This window comes from Quercus lobata, chromosome 4 (assembly GCF_001633185.2).
Source record: "Quercus lobata isolate SW786 chromosome 4, ValleyOak3.0 Primary Assembly, whole genome shotgun sequence".
Lineage (NCBI taxonomy): Eukaryota > Viridiplantae > Streptophyta > Magnoliopsida > Fagales > Fagaceae > Quercus > Quercus lobata.
In genome coordinates, this window is record NC_044907.1 from 25,011,914 (window position 1) to 25,031,057 (window position 19,144).

The 19,144-nt window shown below is 37.2% G+C and overlaps 1 long non-coding RNA gene across 1 annotated transcript; it reads right to left on the bottom strand.

Moving 5' to 3' along the window:
• Window positions 1-14,003: 14,003 nt before the first annotated feature.
• On the bottom strand, window positions 14,004-16,434 carry LOC115987234. The gene is made up of 3 exons (XR_004091018.1): window positions 16,206-16,434; window positions 15,209-15,275; window positions 14,004-14,244 (listed from the first exon to the last, which is right to left on the bottom strand). It is a non-coding gene; the product is annotated as an uncharacterized LOC115987234 (long non-coding RNA).
• Window positions 16,435-19,144: the final 2,710 nt, after the last annotated feature.

A 19,144-nucleotide genomic window follows, 5' to 3' on the forward strand; every position in this document is an offset into this window, starting at 1 on the left:
AATATATATAAAAGGAAAAAAAAGTACAAACAGAAGACAAAAAAAAAAAAAGAGCAAAGTGCCTCACCAAAGCACTGTTACTGCTATAGTGCTTGCACAGTGTAAACACTTTGAGTGCACAGTGCCGAAGCACTGTAGCAAGTATTGGCGCTTTTTATATATAAAAATAAAAATAAAAAAGTACAAACGGAAGACTGAAGAAAAAAAAAAAAAAAAAAAACTCTATAGCTACTGTAACTACAGCGCCACTTGAACAAACCAAAAGTACGGTAGTTTTTATAAATTCACCTAACAAGTGTCACAACATTTTCACAAAACATTTATTTTTAGTTGTGGTTGGTCACAGTTTCATATTTTATTATTTTATTTTGACTTATAAGAAATTGACACCTCAATAATTGTAAAAATATTGTGAAATTTTTTGTGTAGTAAAACAATATATATAAAAGGAAAAGAAATTACAAATGGAAGACAGACCAAAAAAAAAAAAGGCAAAGTGCCTCACCAAAGCACTGTTACCGCTACAGTGTTTGCATAGTGTAAACACTCTGAGTGCATAGTGTCGAAACACTGTAGCGGATATTGGCGCTTTTTATATATAAGATTAGTTGTGGTTAGTCACAGTTTCATATTTTATTATTTTATTTTGACTTATAAGAAAGTGACACCTCAATAATTGTAAAAATATTGTGAAATTTGTTGTGTAGTAAAAAAATATATATAAAAGGGAAAAAAAATTACAAACGGAAGACAGACCAAAAAAAAAGAAAAAGAAAAAAAAAAAAGCAAAGTGCCTCACCAAAGCACTGTTACCGCTACAGTGCTTGCATAGTGTAAACACTCTAAGTGCACAGTACCAAAGCACTGTAGCGGGTATTGGTGCTTTTTATATATAAGATATACACATAAAATAATGAGGTGTCAAAATATTTCGTCCTATGGTATTCAAAACAAAATTAATAACATTGCTATAAATACATATATCAATAAATTACAATACTTTATCTCAAAAAAAAAAATTACAATACTATTTTATATTTCATACACAAAAAAAAAAAATATATATATATATATATATATATGACCCCTGCAATGTAAATTTCTGGCTCCACTACTGCTTGAAAACATGTTTTTAGAGAACATTAAAATAATGTTTTATGAAATATTTCTGTTTTCAGTTTAGAAAAAAAAAAAAAAAAATAGAATAGTGTCATTTAAAACATCTTGTGAGTTTTCTCCGCCCCCTTTTATTCTTTAAGAACAAGTTTTGGAAACCATTTTTTAAAATCATCTCTAGAGTCCAGAGTTTGGTATTCACTATGATCAAAAATAGTTTATTTCATAGATTCTTATCATAACCTTATATTTGTATTCATAATTTACAAAGTAATGATGAAGATTAAAACACTTCAAAATATATGTTTTATGATTACAATAGGTACTATACAGTCCATATTATTTGGGGGGGAAAACAATAACAAACAACAGAGAGATCATAGTTAGAATCATAGAATGTTTTCTTCAAACCAACCCATGATTCCTCATTTTAGAATCGTATGTTAATGGCTGATTTCACGCAAGCCCGCAATCCAAGCCCAAGTGAATTAACTTACGTATATAGTTAATTCCTATGTCCGATTCACACATTGATGGGTATCAAGCCCAACAAGTTGCAAATATTTTTTACAGCCCAAATGAGGAACAACCCACTACCTCAACTGGACACCAAAATTCTGCATACTTGTCCATTCAATTCCATACCCTTTTTCCCATTAAGAGCAACTGTATCAATTCGTGCAAATTTTGTGTCTATTTTATAAGAAAAAACCTAATTTTTCTATCTTACACATCTACTTTTATAAAACACCCACATCAGTTTATTTATTCTACACATTTATTCAATAAAATATTCTTCTTCTTTTTTTACATTTTTTATTATTTCCTTCCCTCTCCTCTCTAGAACCCTCTCACAAACCCAAAATCACCCACACCTAGCCACCAACCACCATCAATGATCAAATAGAACAAACCCTAGATGGAATTACAAAGAGAAAAAACCAAATACAAGATCGCTAGACTCATTGCTAGAGCAACAAATCACCGGTGTTCATTACTCCGTTGAAATTCACCGTCTTCTCCGTCGAATCAAAGCATAAACAGGTGTCATTGGGTTCCACATCCGACGAAGTCGAGCCAATGATTCTCCTTTTCTTCAAGATCGACGATCAAACCCACTAATCAACCCCATTCAACCCACTGATCAACCCCAGTCAACCTGAATGGAAGCTAGAGGAAGAGAAAGAGGAAGAAACCCGATTAAACAACGAGAAACCCAACCAAACCCGATCAAACAACGATCAATGGAAGCTAGAGGAAGAAAGATTCATGAGATGAGAGAAATAGAGAGCTGTGAGACTGAGAGAGTTGAGAAGAGAGAGAAACAAATACTAAAATAATAGATAGACAAACTATAGTAACTATGTAAATATACATGGTTACTGTAACTAATTTGTGTATTTCTACATTTTTACACTCACTGATGTAGGTGTTTTTTTGCTCAAAATGTGTAAAATTGGTAAATTTTTCTATTTTAGAAGACTATACACATGCTAGTGTGGTTGCTCTAAGACCATTGCATACTATTTGTTTATCTATATCATGTGAACAATGAAGAAGATTTTGATCTACACAACTAATTTCTTATAGATGGGAGGAATTCCATAGTAGGAGGCTTAAGCAACAAATAAAAAAAATTAAAAAAAAAATAAAAAAAGAAGAAGAAGAAGAAGAAGAAGGTAGCCAAATCAAGCTTTTATATATGAAGAACATTGTTCCCAAGGTACAAGATGGGAATTAAAAGACTAAAACTCTTAAACAATCTTTCTGGCCTCCCCCTTTCAAGTTTGCTCTCTTGTTCTTGCTTACGTTTTCTCTCTTCAAATTTCTGAACTCCTTTTCCTATTCTTCTTCTCTTCCTTTTATAGCCATCTCACCCCCTCCCCTCTCTCCCCAACTAGCTTGTTTCCAACTAGATTTGGGGATACTTATCCCATCATTCCTCTACTCTGCCACTTTTTGATCATGAAAGAGGACTTTTGGGGATATTTTTACTGTTCAGGCCAGTTATTCAGTATTTAATGTGACTGGCATTAGGTGAGAAACCTCATTAATACGGAGGTAACTGTTTCATTGGGTTTTGTGTTTTTTTATTCGTGTCTAACTCAACTTTGTATATTAGACTTTCTTTTTGAGAGAAAACGAAATTAATTTTTCTTTGGAATTAGAGGTAATGGATGGCTTCCTTTGTGGGTGATGAGAGAGAGGCTACTTCCTTTGATTTCTTGTGTGTCCTATATGAACGAATTAATATAAATAACATTTGCTAACATGCTTACCTTTGTTTTTAGATCTCTATTGCTCTTATTATTATATTGCCTGAAATAACATTATGGACTATAATATTTGCTAACAAAACTGTCAGTTTTTGCATACATATTGCCTGGAAATATTTTTCTTCACCTAATGCTATAGAGTAGAGATTGGAGGTGATATGTCTTTGAGCAACTCATTTTCAATGTTTATGCAAACTCAAAACTTCAGTCATTAAGTTCATAAGCATTCTATTTCCATCGCTTGCCTAGAGATTTAAGTTTGATCTTAAATTGTTCAGTTTGCAACATCTCTTTATCTTTTTTCTTTAAAAAAAAAAAAAAAAGTGTTGGGAACATCTGAGGTGTCAAATGAGTAATTTGGTCTTAAATAATACTGTACACAAGCCAAATTGAATATTAAAACTTCAGGTTTATTCATTTTATTTTATTTTGAATATAAGTTGAATTCAAGCTTATTATCAAACAAAATTATATATTAAAGTTTTGTTCATTTGCTTGTGGAGTAAGCTTGAGCTTATTCATGAGCTACTTGATTTACTTTTTTCTTTTTTTCCTATATATAATAAAATTATGAATAAATTTTTTTATCCTTTTATAATTCAATGAAATTTTATTACAAATAAACTATTTATATTATCAATAAACTACAAATAATAATTTGATATCTTATGAACCTATTTACTAATTTATAGAATCCATTTTCAAGGTAGTAGTTGAGCTACACGGCTCCTAACAAATTAAAGTTTAATTAAGTATGTAAATGGACTCAAGTTGCTTTAACTGATAAATTTGTCTGAATAATGGATGGGTGATTAAATCACACCTACAAAAAATAGAAATCAATTGATATAAATTGGATCCATATATTTCAAATTCTAATTAATTTGGAATAGTTTTTGTGTGTGTGTGTGTGTGTGTGTGTGTGTGTTCATTTAAAAGGCATGAGGTTCGTTGGAGTGCATGTATCCACACACACACACACTATTCCAAATTAATTAGAATTTGAAATATATGGATCCAATTTATATCAATTGATTTCTATTTTTTGTAGGTGTGATTTAATCACCCATCCATTATTCAAACAAATTTATCAGTTAAAGCAACTTGAGTCCATTTACATACTTAATTCAAGGTACTAGTTGAACTACACGGCTCTTAACAAATTAAAGTTTAATTAAGTATGTAAATGGACTCAAGTTGCTTTAATTGATAAATTTGTCTGAATAATGGATGGGTGATTAAATCACACTACAAAAAATAGAAATAAATTGATAGAAATTGGATCCATATATTTCAAATTCTAATTAATTTGGAATAGTTTGTGTGTGTGTGTGTGTGTGTGTGTGTGTGTGGATACATGCACTCCAACGAACCTCATGCCTTTTAAATGAATACATGCACAAGTGTGGAACATCATACCAATTTTCTTCCTTACCTTATAAGCATAATTACTTGAATCTTGCGAAAGCATAAGAAGGAAAAATTGGTATGCAATTGAAAAAATAATCAATGCAAAGTTACGAGTTTTAGCTAATTTAGGCAGGTGATCTTATAATATTTTTTCAAATGTGGATAATTAATAGGAACAAGAAAGTTTGATAGTTTTTAGACCCCTTAAACAATTGATTAAACCTAGGTAATTAGCCAAGTGATTACTTAGTCAAATTAACAAGTCTAGGTTATCACAATATAAAAGATTAAATCATGCAAAGCAGCGGAAAATAAATAAGACAATGATATGATCACCCAGGAAACCAAACCGGTAAAAACCTGGGGAGGATTTAACCTAACTATCCTCAAGGTAAACTTGAATCTACTATCTTGAAAGAATCGAAATTCATACAATAAGACTTACAAGCCCCCACGCTCAACTTCTTATTGCTACCAACCAGTAGAACTTACTGACACGACCACGTGCAAGTTTCGAATCCATGGACTCCTTCTTTCTTGGATTCACCACCAACTACAAGCACACCCACTTATGTTTTCTTTAAACTTCAATAGCAGCAACTAAATTGATCATCAAGGCGTAAATAAATCTTCTCCTTAAAAACCCTAAGTTTGTGTAAAGGAAAACTCCTCTAGATCTCATAAGAGATTTATACAAACTGCAAATATTAGCAACAGTAAAATGTGACTAGGGTTTGCCTTTTATACTTAGGACAAATAAGAAACCCTAAAAACGTTTTAAAACACTTAGGGCTGAGTTGGACGAATCTGCAGAAAAGCATTCTGTCCGAGTTTCGATGGATCGAGCTTGTCTTTCAATCGATCGAGCCAGGCCGAAAGCCACAATGCTTCCTGCTTTAACTCGATTCCAACTTTACATAAAATCACAACTTTGAGCTAGACTTAAACACTTCTAAACACATTGTTTTAATCATGGTTTGCCAACAATACAATTAGAGTTCTAAATACATAAAATCCTAAACTTTAGAACCTAACAAAGTTGTTAGTTGTTGGGCTTGAATTTTTGAGCATATCATGTCTTAATGAATAACATTTTACAACTTAGATGCTGCATGGGAAGCATATGAAAACATACCTTCAGGCCTATATAAATTTAAGTGCAGCACCTATTTTGATCACTGCATTATTGAGTTCTAGAAAAAGAGTTAAACTAGAAAGTGAAAATCATGGAGTACCCTTCTTTTTTGAAAATTTTTTTCTTCATGATGAATGCTCAACTTATTAGAAACATTTTTGGTTATAAGGAGTTCTGTATCAAAGCCGATCAAAATCCTAAGAGAAAGTCGCTGTTCATGTTAGAATATCAAGAGAGCTTTTTCTAACTTGGATCTCTCCTAAGCAACAGGTAACCAATCAAGTTTTAAATGTTAATTTTTATTATGAATAATATGAATTTAATTTTCTAGTAAAATGTTAGCTCTTTTGCTTTTAATTTGGTTAATTTTTTTTTTTTCCTTTCGTGTACTGAATTTCGTGCCTTTCTTGAATATGGCAGGACGTAGCATGTACTATGAGCAAAAGCAACATGAGGAAAGCTATTAATTAAAGGAGTAATCCAAGCTGCTTAGATACAAAATAATTCAATCAAATATAATAATGACAATGTCTCATGTTCAATAAAATTGCTTTGAATTAAAACAAAAATAAAAAATAGATAAAGACTTCTTGTACTATACTCTCTGTCTGCATCTTTCATCATCTTGTTTAAATTGCCAGGCATGATGGCAATTTTTTTTTTTTGAAAGAGCATGATGACAACTGATAAAAGATAAGATCTAATTAATCAAGGTCCATTTATTTTAGATCAAAAAAAAAAATCGATGTCCATATATTAAGAATTAATTTCTCATATAATAGATTGGAAATGAATCAATATCAAAAATTATAAGTGTAGGGACACGATTTTTAACGACCCAAGGATGACGTTGGGCTCGTATGTAAAGGGCCCGAACAATATGATTTGTAGAGAGTGGGTTTGAAAGGCTTGCCCTTGGTCACCGGGCAACGGTCTGGTCCTGATTTTATGAGGGCTCATACAAAGGTAGGTTTGGCCTGAATAGCTAAGCCTTACATCGATGTAGCTTGAAGGGTTTGACTCATTGGACTTAGTCCGAGGAGCATCGCGTTCTCACCATTCTTCTTTTTTGTAGGATCCTTCTATCCCCTCTTCTCTCTCAACTCTCTTTCCCTTTTATACTAGTGTTTACTTCCCGTTCTTCATCTACGTGACAGTTTTTCTTTTTTGGGATAATGACTCGTCCTATCAATCCATACGTCAGAGTGATTGGGGGTGGTTGGGGGTGGTTGGGAAAAGTTAAATAGCATGGTCTGGAGTATGGGCTTGTCAGGTGCAGGGCTCCACATTACGGTGTTGGCAGCTTTCTCCCTTGTACTGCTCTTATACTGAGTTTGTCCTTTTCTTCAGGTGTTTTGTGAGGTGTTGAGCGTGAGATCGTCCTCGGCCACATCCTTGGGCCTTTAAGGGGCTTTCATCATACGTCCTCGACAGTAGGGCTCTTCGGCCTGGGCTTTGGGCCCTTAATACAAAGTGGGCTAGGACCTCATATTTCGGGCCCCACAATAGCCCCTCAAAATCCTACTGCCCGGCCTTGTTGTTGGGGAGAAGGGTTTTGGTAATGTTAGGCCCAAACCATGATTGGCCCAGCTCAACATTTCTTTAATGCTGGGGTTTTTTCGTTTGCATGGAGGGCGCACCAAATTTGTGAGACATCCCTCTAGGTTTTCTCGCGCGGCGTCCTCAACGTTTCAATGTTCAAGGCGCGCCATTAATACGTTTCCTTCATGAGGTTATTCAAACCTTGCGGTTGCAGATGGTGTTGGAAATTGTGCCAGGACTGTCTTGTCTGTAGCACTTATTGGAAACTTGCATGAATTAAATGCCACCGGTTTGCTCTCTATATAAATAGGATAGGGGGTCACTCTCCTTGCATATAAACCCTTCTGCTCTCTTCAGAATCATAATCCTTCCGCCATACCCACAATCTCCATTTCCAGTGCCATCCAGCCTCAGAGCAATATGTTTGAGGCATGGGTGGAGATGAAGGATCTTCACCCGCTTCAGAGGCACCGAATCCTTCCGAGACTCAAGGTGATGTGGTCTGGACAGGGGAGGCACAGATTCAAGATAATCCTCCGTTTTGACAAGGGGGAAAGGGTATTTCTCTCTCTTTCAGTCAAAATCCGAAACAGGTACTGATCGCATCAGATTCTTGGTGCGTCAGAAGTAAGGTTTTCCACCATCAGCGCCGTCTGCTCTATCGCAGGCGTGGTTATACGGAGGCTCATCAACTTCCGGTTCCCTGCACCTTTTCTTCAGCGGTGCTAACCCGAAGTCGGGCTCTCTACACCTTTTCTTCTACGGTGCAAGCCCCAAGTTGGGTTCTTTTGCTGCCTGAGTCGTAGGCATGTAAAAGTATTGAGGAATGGTCTCCTTAGACAACATTTCGGAACGGCAGCATCCCTCATCTCTGCACCTCTTCTTCGGCTTTTTCTTCACTATCTTGTATCTTTTCTTTCCGCTTATGTAGTTAGCTTTTAGTATAAGCTTATTCAAGCTTTTTCATTGTACGTTGTACTGTTTCTTTGTGCTAATAAAAGATGAATTTGTTTCCCTCTAAATATTTTTCTTTTCTGCGGCAATTACTTTGTGAATGAGTATGCTACATGTATATTTTCCTTTAATGATAGTTAGGATAGGAAACCTTGTGACAAAAAACTACCAATTTGAACCTATTGAAACTATCAAATGTAATAACACCAATCAATAGCAAATTAAACTTATGAGACTAACCGAGATAACGGTTGAATGTACCGCAACATGCGTGAGGTAGGTGCTCGAGAATGAGGACTAACCGAGATAACGGTTGAATGTACCGCAACATGCGTGAGGTAGGTGCTCGAGAATGAGGAACCCAAAATAATCCATCCGAGAGGGTTGCTGAGTAGTGTGAAACTTTGGCCGTGTTTTCGATAATACCTGGCCTCTGCTCTGTGGACCGAGGTTTGATTGTACCGGGTTGTGCCCAAAACTTGCATCATTTATTTATTTTTATTTAAGTAGTTGGTTTTCCCATAGGCTTGAGTCCGAGGACCATACATGGCCTTGGTTCTGTCCAAAACTTGTATTTTTTTTGTTAAGTAGTTGGTTTCCCCATAGGTTCGAGTCCGAGGACCATACAAGGCCTTAGTTCTGTCCAAAACTTGTATTTTTTCTTTTAAGTAGTTGGTTTCCCCATAGGCTTGAGTCCGAGGACCATACAAGGCCTTGGTTCTGTCCAAAACTTGTATTTTTTCTATTAAGTAGTTGGTTTCCCCATAGGCTTGAGTCCGAGGACCATACAAGGCCTTGGTTCTATCCAAAACTTGTATTTTTTTTTTTCTGTTAAGTAGTTGGTTTCCCCATAGGTTTGAGTCCGAGGACCATATAAGGCCTTGGTTCTGTCCAAAACTTGTATTTAGTTTTTTTTTTTTTTTTCGAAGACTAGCCCCTCGACCAAGGTGGGGGGGGGGGGGCTTTAGCTTAACATTGGAAGCCCCTAGAGCTGCCCTTGCCATTGACACTGCGAGGCGTAGCCCCTAGCGGAAATTTATGTCGGGACAACAACAGCGTGTTGCCGGAAACGGAGGAGCTTTCGCAGATCCTTATTTGACAGAGGCTTGACTCCGCCACCACCTGTGCCAACACGCAAGCCTTCCCACAAACGGCGCCAATTGTAGGGACACGATTTTTAACAACCCAAGGATGACGTTGGGCTCGTATGTAAAGAGCCCGAACAATATGATTTGTAGAGAGTGGGTTTGAAAGGCCTGCCCTTGGTCGCCGGGTAACGGTCTGGTCCTGATTTTATGAGGGCTCATACAAAGGTAGGTTTGGCCTGAATAGCTAAGCCTTACATCGATGTAGCTTGAAGGGTTTGACTCCTTGGACTTAGTCCGAGGAGCATCGCGTTCTCACCATTCTTCTTTTTTGTAGGATCCTTCTATCCCCCCTTCTCTCTCAGCTCTCTTTCCCTTTTATACTAGTGTTTACTTCCCGTTCTTCATCTATGTGTCAGTTTTTCCTTTTTGGGATAATGACTCGTCCTATCAATTAATACGTCAGAGTGGTTGGGGGTGGTTAGGAAAAGTTAAATAGCATGGTCTGGAGTATGGACTTGTCAAGTGCATGGCTCCACATTACGGTGTTGGCAGCTTTCTCCCTTGTACTGCTCTTGTACTGAGTTTGTCCTTTTCTTCAGGCGTTTTGTGAGGTGTTGAGCGTGAGATCGTCCTCGGCCACATCCTTGGACCTTTAAGGGGCTTTCATCATACGTCCTCGACAGTAGGGCTCCTCGGCCTGGGCTTTGGGCCCTTAATACAAAGTGGGCTGGGACCTCATATTTCGGGCCCCACAATAAGGTTCCAGCAAAATGAATAGTGATTAGTGAAGCCAATCTTATTTTTGAAATTTGTAATTATTTGGATCCAATATGAGTAAAATGAATAAATGATACTCTATTTAAAATTTTACTTTCCATCTTGTCAATGGGATTTAAATTGCTTAAAGACTCCTCTAAGATTCATTGAGGAAGTCTAAACTGACAACAGTGGCAACTCTAGAAATTTTTTTTAGAGTACTCACTAAGAAATTTAAATTATACAAAATTTAATAAAGCAATAACTTGAATATTTGCTATAATTGTGAGTCAAGTTGCTGAGAAGAGCAAAATTATTGCGACTGCAAAACCAAAAAGCATATTGTAAGGATGCAATTTGGGTCCCTAGCCCAAATTGATAAATGAATTTAGGCCTAAAAAGCTCAATACAATGAATTTGTAGATAGTGGATTGGAAAACTAGGCTTTAATGAATCAAACAACGAGTTAAGTGGATTCAAATGGCAAGAAAATGAAGATAGTTTGGTTTATTCTAAATAAAATCGTCCTTGGCACGATCCGAAGAGATCAGTTCTTATATATTTCTCTCAAATTTGATTACAAGTTCAATTCTTGATTGCTATAGTGTTTTCCTCTTAATTTCTCGATTCCCTTCTTTCATTGCTTTCTTCCTATTTTATACTATCCCTTTGCCATCATCTCTGCCCTCCACGTGTAGGTTAGATCGTAGGTGTTGATCCCTATCACATCAGCACCTTATTGAAATCTCTAGAGAGTAGCCGTAAGGCTAAAAACTACTGTTCAAGCATTACTTTCTCATTAATGCGGCCAGAGAGTTAGCGGCAGAGCATTTAATACGGTGGTAATAGCTTTCCCTCAGGTATTTTCTAGCTCCTACCCCTTTTGTACGATCATAATGCATGTCCTTATCAATAGAACCTCCTGGAACGCCACCCTGGATGATAGGACACACATTTTGATCTTTGTTTCGCCTAGTCGAAGGGATATTCCTCCTCGGCCCACCTCTCCCAGCCTTTACAATCATATCTTCCTTATGAAGTTCAAAGTCTTACGTCTTCCTTACTATTAATCTATTTTTAAACCCCTGTGCCTCCTCGGACAAGGCCAAGGCCCAACATATATTTTTGGGCCCATTGTCCCTATAATAGCCCCTCAAAATTCCGGTTTTCTCCTCCTATCCAAGGAGAAAAATGGGGTTTTGACTTTGGAGAGTTAAATCCATTTGTTTCTCTAGTTTCCACACGTGAGAGCATTGCTTCGCTTGTCCCATAACTGTTCCTAACGCTTTGGAGCCTGTGATGTCTCATTAAATGCTCCAAGCGGCATTTTGTTCCCTGCATCCTATGGTGAGATGTAGATCCTATGCCTAGCATTTCTCCTTGAATTTTGAGCAGAATAACTCCCGCTTAATTCCGCCTTCTATATAAGGCACCTGGGGAGAGTCATTTTCCCTCATTTTACAAATTTTCAAGCTCTCTAGAAGTTCCAAATTCTCAAACTTTCAAGGCTTCCCAAGTTTCTAAATCTTCCAAGTCCTTTTCTATAAATTAAAAAAAAAAAAATTAAATCTTTAAGAGGTTCAGGGACCAACTCACGTGCTTATTCTCGTTAGTTCCTTCTTCTCTAGGTTCTTTTCTCCTCGACCTTCTATTCTTTGTTTCTTTCCTTGAAAACTTCTTTCGCATCCTTTTAGCTCACCTAGATGGGTAGATTTAAGCACCTTGTAGACTCTACCACCAGTATGGAGGGCTTCAAAGCTCAGTACGACATTCTGGAAGGAGTAGCCCTTCAGTAGTGTTCTTCAGACCGAATAGTCACAGATAGAAATGAATGGGAGGTTGTCATTCTTATGATTGCTTTCATAGGCGGAGGAATGACACTCTCCATGGATAGGGTGACCTTAGACTACCTAATCAACCATAGGTTGTGTCCCCACTAGTGCGCTCCCAACCTATTTAGAGTTTTAGGTAGCGTCGATGCTCTCAATGAGTAGATAGGTTTGAAACTCACCTAGCACGATATTGTCCATATGTATGAGTGCCATTCACTTGCTGACGCGGTGTATTACCTCAAGTCCCGATCCAGCATTATTAAGTTTATATCGTGTCTTCCCAAGTCCAACAAGGGCATGAAGGATGACTACTTAATCGCCTCTGGGGAATGGCACGACGATCTTCACTGCCCAACTCGAGAGGGAGAACCAGGTGGGGTACCCTAGGTTTAGGTCCCTTGGCATGGGATTTAGTTTTTTTAGCTTTGCCACACTTTCTTTTAATATTTCGTTTTCCTTTGGTAATGGATTTTATTGGTCTGACCATGATTTTCTCCTCGATCGTTTTTGCAGATAAAAGGCACGTAGCGCCCCACCTCAGTTTGGTCAACGTTGTGGACCTCAACAAAGTCTTAAGGTCTAAGGTGTTCGTAAGTGAGGATAGGTAGCTAAGAGCGGTCCATCTCATTTTGGAATTCGAACCGATCTCGGACACCTTCCAGGAAGTGGGCCACACAATAAGGGCAGGCAACCCAAGGCTCCACTAGATAGACGTCTTCGTGCCTAGTTTTCTAGCCCGAGAAAACCTTCCCCTCTAGTTGAGCTACCCCTTCAATGTTCTCCCTGTGATGTAGCTCTCTCGAGAGAAGAAACAGCCTCATCCTGATTGTCACTTAAGGCCGAGATAGATCAATTTTATCTCACGGACGAGAGAGAGAAGCAGGAAGAACAGGTGGTTCAAGTCCCAAACTCTGAAGATGAGCTTAATAAAGTTTCTGGTGTACGCCCCTCCAGCCTTGTAATCGCGTGGATAGATGATAACTCGAAGGACGAGGAAGAAGAGATTTCCTTGAACCCAAGAAAAGGCTTGAAGGACCTCCTTGTGAGGAGGAAGAAAGGGTCAAAACCTAAAGATGTCCCAGGGACTCAGCCCCTCCCTGATCTCCCTCCTCCCCCTCCTTCTCCCACAATCGACCTGCTCCCTATCCCAAACTTGAAGAAGAAGAGAAAAGGGAAGGAGACCGAGGAAAGGGAGATTGTTCCACTAAAGGACCGCAAGCAGCAAAAAATAGCCAAAGATAGAGGATGAGCCTCTTTGGTGGATAGTAAGGAGGCTGAGCACTCAACCGATGTGTGCCATTTAACTTAGAACCCCATGTTGGAGTCAGATGGTGTAGCGTTGCCCTGGAACTCCTCCATTAGGGAGTTCCAGAGAGGCCACTTCTACCATGTAGCCGAGGCTTTGGAGCGTCCTCTTCTTCTCCCAAAGGACATGGATGCTCTAAAACGCATGAGGCAATTGGAGCTTTTCTTGTCCCTGAAGAGGGACTTAGCCATGGTAAGCTCCTCGACACTCTTTATCAATAGTGATTCCCTTTCTTTTCTTTTTTGTTTTCTCCTTTTTTTTTTTTTTTAAAAAAAAGTACTCTCTTGCTGCCCATATGTAGGCTATCCAAAAGGTTGCCATGGCCGAGGAATGGGTCAAGGATGTCATGACCCACCTATACTTCAAATTTTAGAGCATGGCCGGCATATTAATATCAAGTTTACCTCAATACTAACACGAACCAACCTAAACTGAACGTACTTATCAAGAATTGTTCCTTGACTTCCTACTTATTTATTGCATAAAAGCCATAATATACAAAAATGATGGAAACCTTGAATTTGATTTTCTTCAAACTTGGAAAATTACCACCTGACTAAAACTTAAGGTGTACGTGTAAATATTACATAACTAAACGTTTAGCAAGACTCTTATTACAAACCTAACCCCCAAGACATACAACTGAGGTTCAAAACAAACTAAGGTACCAAATTACATCTGTGTCCAAAGGATCAAGTACATCTCGATTCCTTCTATACAAGAAAAGAGCTAACTGCTATACAACAAAACTCTACATTCTAACAAACGAGAAAACACAAAATCCTTGCCACCTCTAATACTCTCGCTGCTTCCAGGAAAAACCTGTGCACTGAAATATAATAGAGTGAGCTGCAAAGCCCAGTAAGGTTTTGAAGCTCCATGGGCCTTTAATAAGAATGCGTGTAAATCAAATATTTTATAGATATGCCAACTTCAATAAAATAGCCTTCATACTGTTCATATGGTTCTTAAGATAACTTACGAGCCTTTAGATGAAAATATTTCATTTTCCTTTCATATAATAATAAAATAACATAATAAGGAACATAAACATAATTCAATAACTCTATCTTTAAAAAAATTACAAAATGCTTCATCATAAGCTTCTTCTTTTCATGAGAGTTTTTAACCTTTCATAATGCATTTAAACAAAATCATTCTCTCATAATCAATAACATAATATAGCTGTTCATAACATATTGGTTAGTCCATATTTGATAAGTTTGTACAGAGAAGGCCTCATCACATTTGGGTGACCTCGTATGCATGATATTGTCCTCTTTGAGAGGCCTAATGGCACATCTCCTCAAGCTTTTATTCCTCCCTGCCATCCGTACACATTGGGGAGAAGGCCTTGTTCAGATTAGAGTTATAGGCAACCCCATTTCCTCTACTTTAAATGGCCTAGAGTTACTGGCAACCCCATTTTCTCCACTTTAAATGGCCAAACAGATAACATTTTCTATGGAAAGCCAATAATTAACCCCTACTGGCTGAGTTCAGAACATAACAATGGAATAACCCGAACGCAATATTTTTCTGATAACTATGCTTTTATATAATTACTTCATAATAGTAGCATATTCACTTCATTCTGAAATATTATGTTCGTGATATAGATACTAGCATTAATATGCTAAAATTATCATATATATAAGATTGAACAACTCACAAACATATATTTTACTTAATTCATGCTTATATGTAATATCTCTAATCAAAAAGTTTTAATGCATAGTCGTTTTCAAAATAATCTTTATACTTATTAAAAGCACACGTCACAAGTCTCTTACCTGAAAACAGAAGGCGCAAGAGATTGTATACGAGGAGCTCAAGTGTCCTTGTTCTCGTTCTTACCACCTAAATGAAAAACCAAGACTTATTACGAACAAACTCTTCCTAATATATAAACTTATACTTCAATCACAGCCTAGCTCTCAAACTCAAGAAATCTTAATTCCCATCACATAAAGTTCCCCAAAGTACATGATACGACCATCAAACACATTATGCACCCAAACCATAGAGAAACCAATTCATAAAATTTATATATACTCCAAACATATCAAAGGATGAGCGTATTAAATTATAACTCAAAAAATACAACCTAACTTGAGAATTAAATCCACAAAATTAGGTGTAGCATATATTGTTCACTGCTCATTTCAACAATATATGCTCCATTTGTAAAATACAAACGAGCTGTCCAAACACATCCAATTGTCATGAAATTTTACATAAATACTCCCTTGTATGTTCAGTATAAACCATAAAAATTTCGGAGTAAATAATAAACCCATGATTTACTAAAAATCATGCAAGACAGCATACTCAAATCTGTCCTGACAGAATTTCTTGCAACTTAAAAATTAAACCATTATTTTTATGTTCATCCAAATTCTGTAAGACCACTTCCATAACAACCATGTGTGTCTTAGAATTCACATAAACTACTCCTAGCATCCTAATTCATAGAATATGATTTAATACATATTTTTCTTGTTGTAAACATCAAATCTGTCACAGAAACAGCTTCAGTACATATTCTTACAAAATCATCAACAAATAGCAATAGGTCTTAATATCATTTGGGTATTTTTATACCTATAGTATATATATTAAAATACCCTAATAAGCATTCAATAGACCAAAATATCATCAATATTTCAAGTAACTAAAACAGAATCACCAATTCAACTTCCAAAATCAGAGTAGAGAACAAAGAGGGAAAATAAGCAAACAATTATACTATCCAAATACAAAAAATCAAATGAGGTTTAATTTACTTACCCACACACTTTGAAGATGAAACCTTAGGGCTAATTGTTTAATTTCTTCTTTAAAGAAACTAGAATTTTCGGTGAGAAAGGAAGGGAGAGATGTTACCGTGTAAGAAGGGAAGAAGAAAGAAGAACAAAGAAAGAGGAAAAAGGAGTAGAGAAAGAGGAAAATGAGCTGCTAGACTTCAGATGCAGCAAAAGAAAGATAAGGCAAATTGACTTTTGGGGTAGCCAAAGAAAATAAGAGATGTGGACACGTGGGATGCTAGGGAAGCAGCAAAAGAAAGATAAGGCAAATTGACTTTTGGGGTAGCCAAAGAAAATAAGAGATGTGGACAATTAGGGTGGGATACGTGGGATGCTAGGGAAGAAAATATCACACCCACTTTTCAGCTTTTTTTTTTTCTTTGCATTCACACTTATATATATATATATATATATATATATATGTTCTTTGCATTCACACTTATCTTCAAAGAATAATATACTTTACACACACACACATATATATATCCTTACCTTTATAAAGTTATATCTATCACATTAAAAGGGTATATATGTTTAATAATATCACAATATCAAAGCTTCATGCACTTAAAAGTAATTAAGATAATGACATGCATATAAACTCATAAAATTAATTAGGCAATTAGGTTGGGGTGTTACAAAGGACGTGCGAAATGATGCTTGGATTGAGGCCAATCTTTGCGCCAAGACTAATAGAGCCTTGGGTGCTGCCAAACAAAAGAACCAAGAGCTCACAACCTAGTTGATAGGCAAGGAGAAGGCGCGTAAGAGCACCGAGGCCGGTCTACAAAAAGCCCAGGACTAGGCTGAAGACCAACACAAAAAGCTCTATCACGCTGAGATAGAGCTGGCTACAGAGAAACAATTGGTCCTGGAGCTAAAGGAAAACTTGCAGAAGGCAAGGGAAGCAGCTCGGATGGCCAAGGAAGCTGCTGAGGCTTCGGAGCAAGCATCCTACAAGCGTGGGGTGCAAGAAACGGAGATACGGCTGGCGGATGAGTTGGTGGAAGTGTGCAGAGACTACTGCAAAGAGGTGTGGGCGGAGGCACTCAACCGAGCAGGAATCCCTGCTACCTTTGAGTGGAGGCTTGCTGAGAACATATACTACTCGTAGGACATCCGAAAGGTTCCAGCGATGCTCCCTCCTCCCATTATTCTTGCCCTTCCCCTCTCGGAGTAGCCTTCCACCACCCAAGCCTCTCTTCCTCCTCCTGAGGTGGCCGAAGGTAAGAAGGCTGGCCAGGGGGTGCCTCAACCTAAGGAAAAGGGCAAGGACAAGGAGGCTAAAGCTCTGCCAGAAGCCAAAGGTAAAGAGGTTGCCCTCATGGTCAAAGATGCTGATCCTAAGGCCAAGGACACTAATTCCAAGTCCAAGGATACTGATTCCAAGGCTAAGGATACTGATTCCAAGGCCAAGGATACTACTGCCAAGGCTAAGGATGTTGCTACGAAGGCTAAGGAAGCTGACTCCAAAGCCAAGGATGCTATTGCCAAAGATGACCCTTCTCGCACCAAGGCATAGCCTTAGGATTTTTCCTTTCCTTTTCTGACTTTTTTTTGTTGTTGTGGCAGTTAGCCACTGTTTATAATGTACCTTTCTTTTAATCAATGAAAAGACTTCATTTTTTATTTAATGAATCTTTCTTTTTCCCCTGTAATCTTTATTCTCTGATTGGTGTAGTTACTGTTTTGCCCTCTTATGAGACTTAGGACTAATAAGGTTACTAACAATAGTGAATTGTTGCTACCCAAACTTCAACAAAAGATGACAGTAATGCATTACTGTTAATTCAAATAAATTCAACATGTATAAATAGTAAAGAAAATGATCACGTGTTTGCACTGAACACTGGGCCACCCACAAGAAAGGCTAATCCTCATAAAGATGAACAAAACACTTAACAAAAATAGATTTGAGGGATTTGACATAGCCCTAGTTTTGCTTAATACTTAGGCAAATAATCAAGGATATTAATTTACCAAAGGCAAGTGATCCGAGGAGCCAGGTATAACTAGGGGTTCGTTTTAACACTTAAATGGATAATAGAAAGTATTAACTTGCCTAAAGTATGTGGTCTGAGGAGTTCCACATGACTAAGGCTTTGTTTAACACCTAGTAAAACGAGCTAGAGTATTAATTTACCCAAAACATATGGTCCGAGAGACCAGGTATAACTAAGGTTCTGTTTAACACTTAATGAGATGAACTGAAATATTAATTTATTCAAAGTATGTGGTCTGAGAGACCAGGCATAACTAAGGTTCTGTTTAACACTTAATGAGATGAATTGAAGTAATAATTTACCCAAAACATGTTGTCCAAGAGACCAAGCATAACTAAGGATTGGTTTAACACTTAGTGAGATGAACTGAAGTATTAATTTACCCAAAGCATGTGGTCCAAAAGACCAGGCATAACTAAAGTTCTGTTTAACACTTAGTGAGATGAACTGAATTATTAATTTACCCAAAGCATGTGGTCCGAAAGACCAGGCATAACTAAGGTTCTGTTTAACACTTAGTGAGATGAATTGAAGTATTAATTTACCCAAACCATGGGGTCCAAGATACTAGGCATAGCTAAGGTGTTAGGACATATGTGATTCACTTGTTAGAAATATATCACATTTGTCACTATTTTATGTAATTGGCTAATCCTTTGAAAAAACGCACTTTACTTGTAATTAGGTAGATTTAGGATGTGTTTAATACTTTAAGAACTGTGTTTCAAGACCAAGTGTTAAAATCATGCAAGTCTGTCCAAGAAACAAACTACAGAAGTGCTATTCATTAAAACTCGACAGCTAGCTATCTATCAAAACCTGTAAAGTTGTTGAAGCCTGTGGCTCAACAGTAGCTCGACAGATAGGGTATCTGTTGAAGTTTATGAAAAACAAAATTCCAGTTCTATTTTGATTCCAA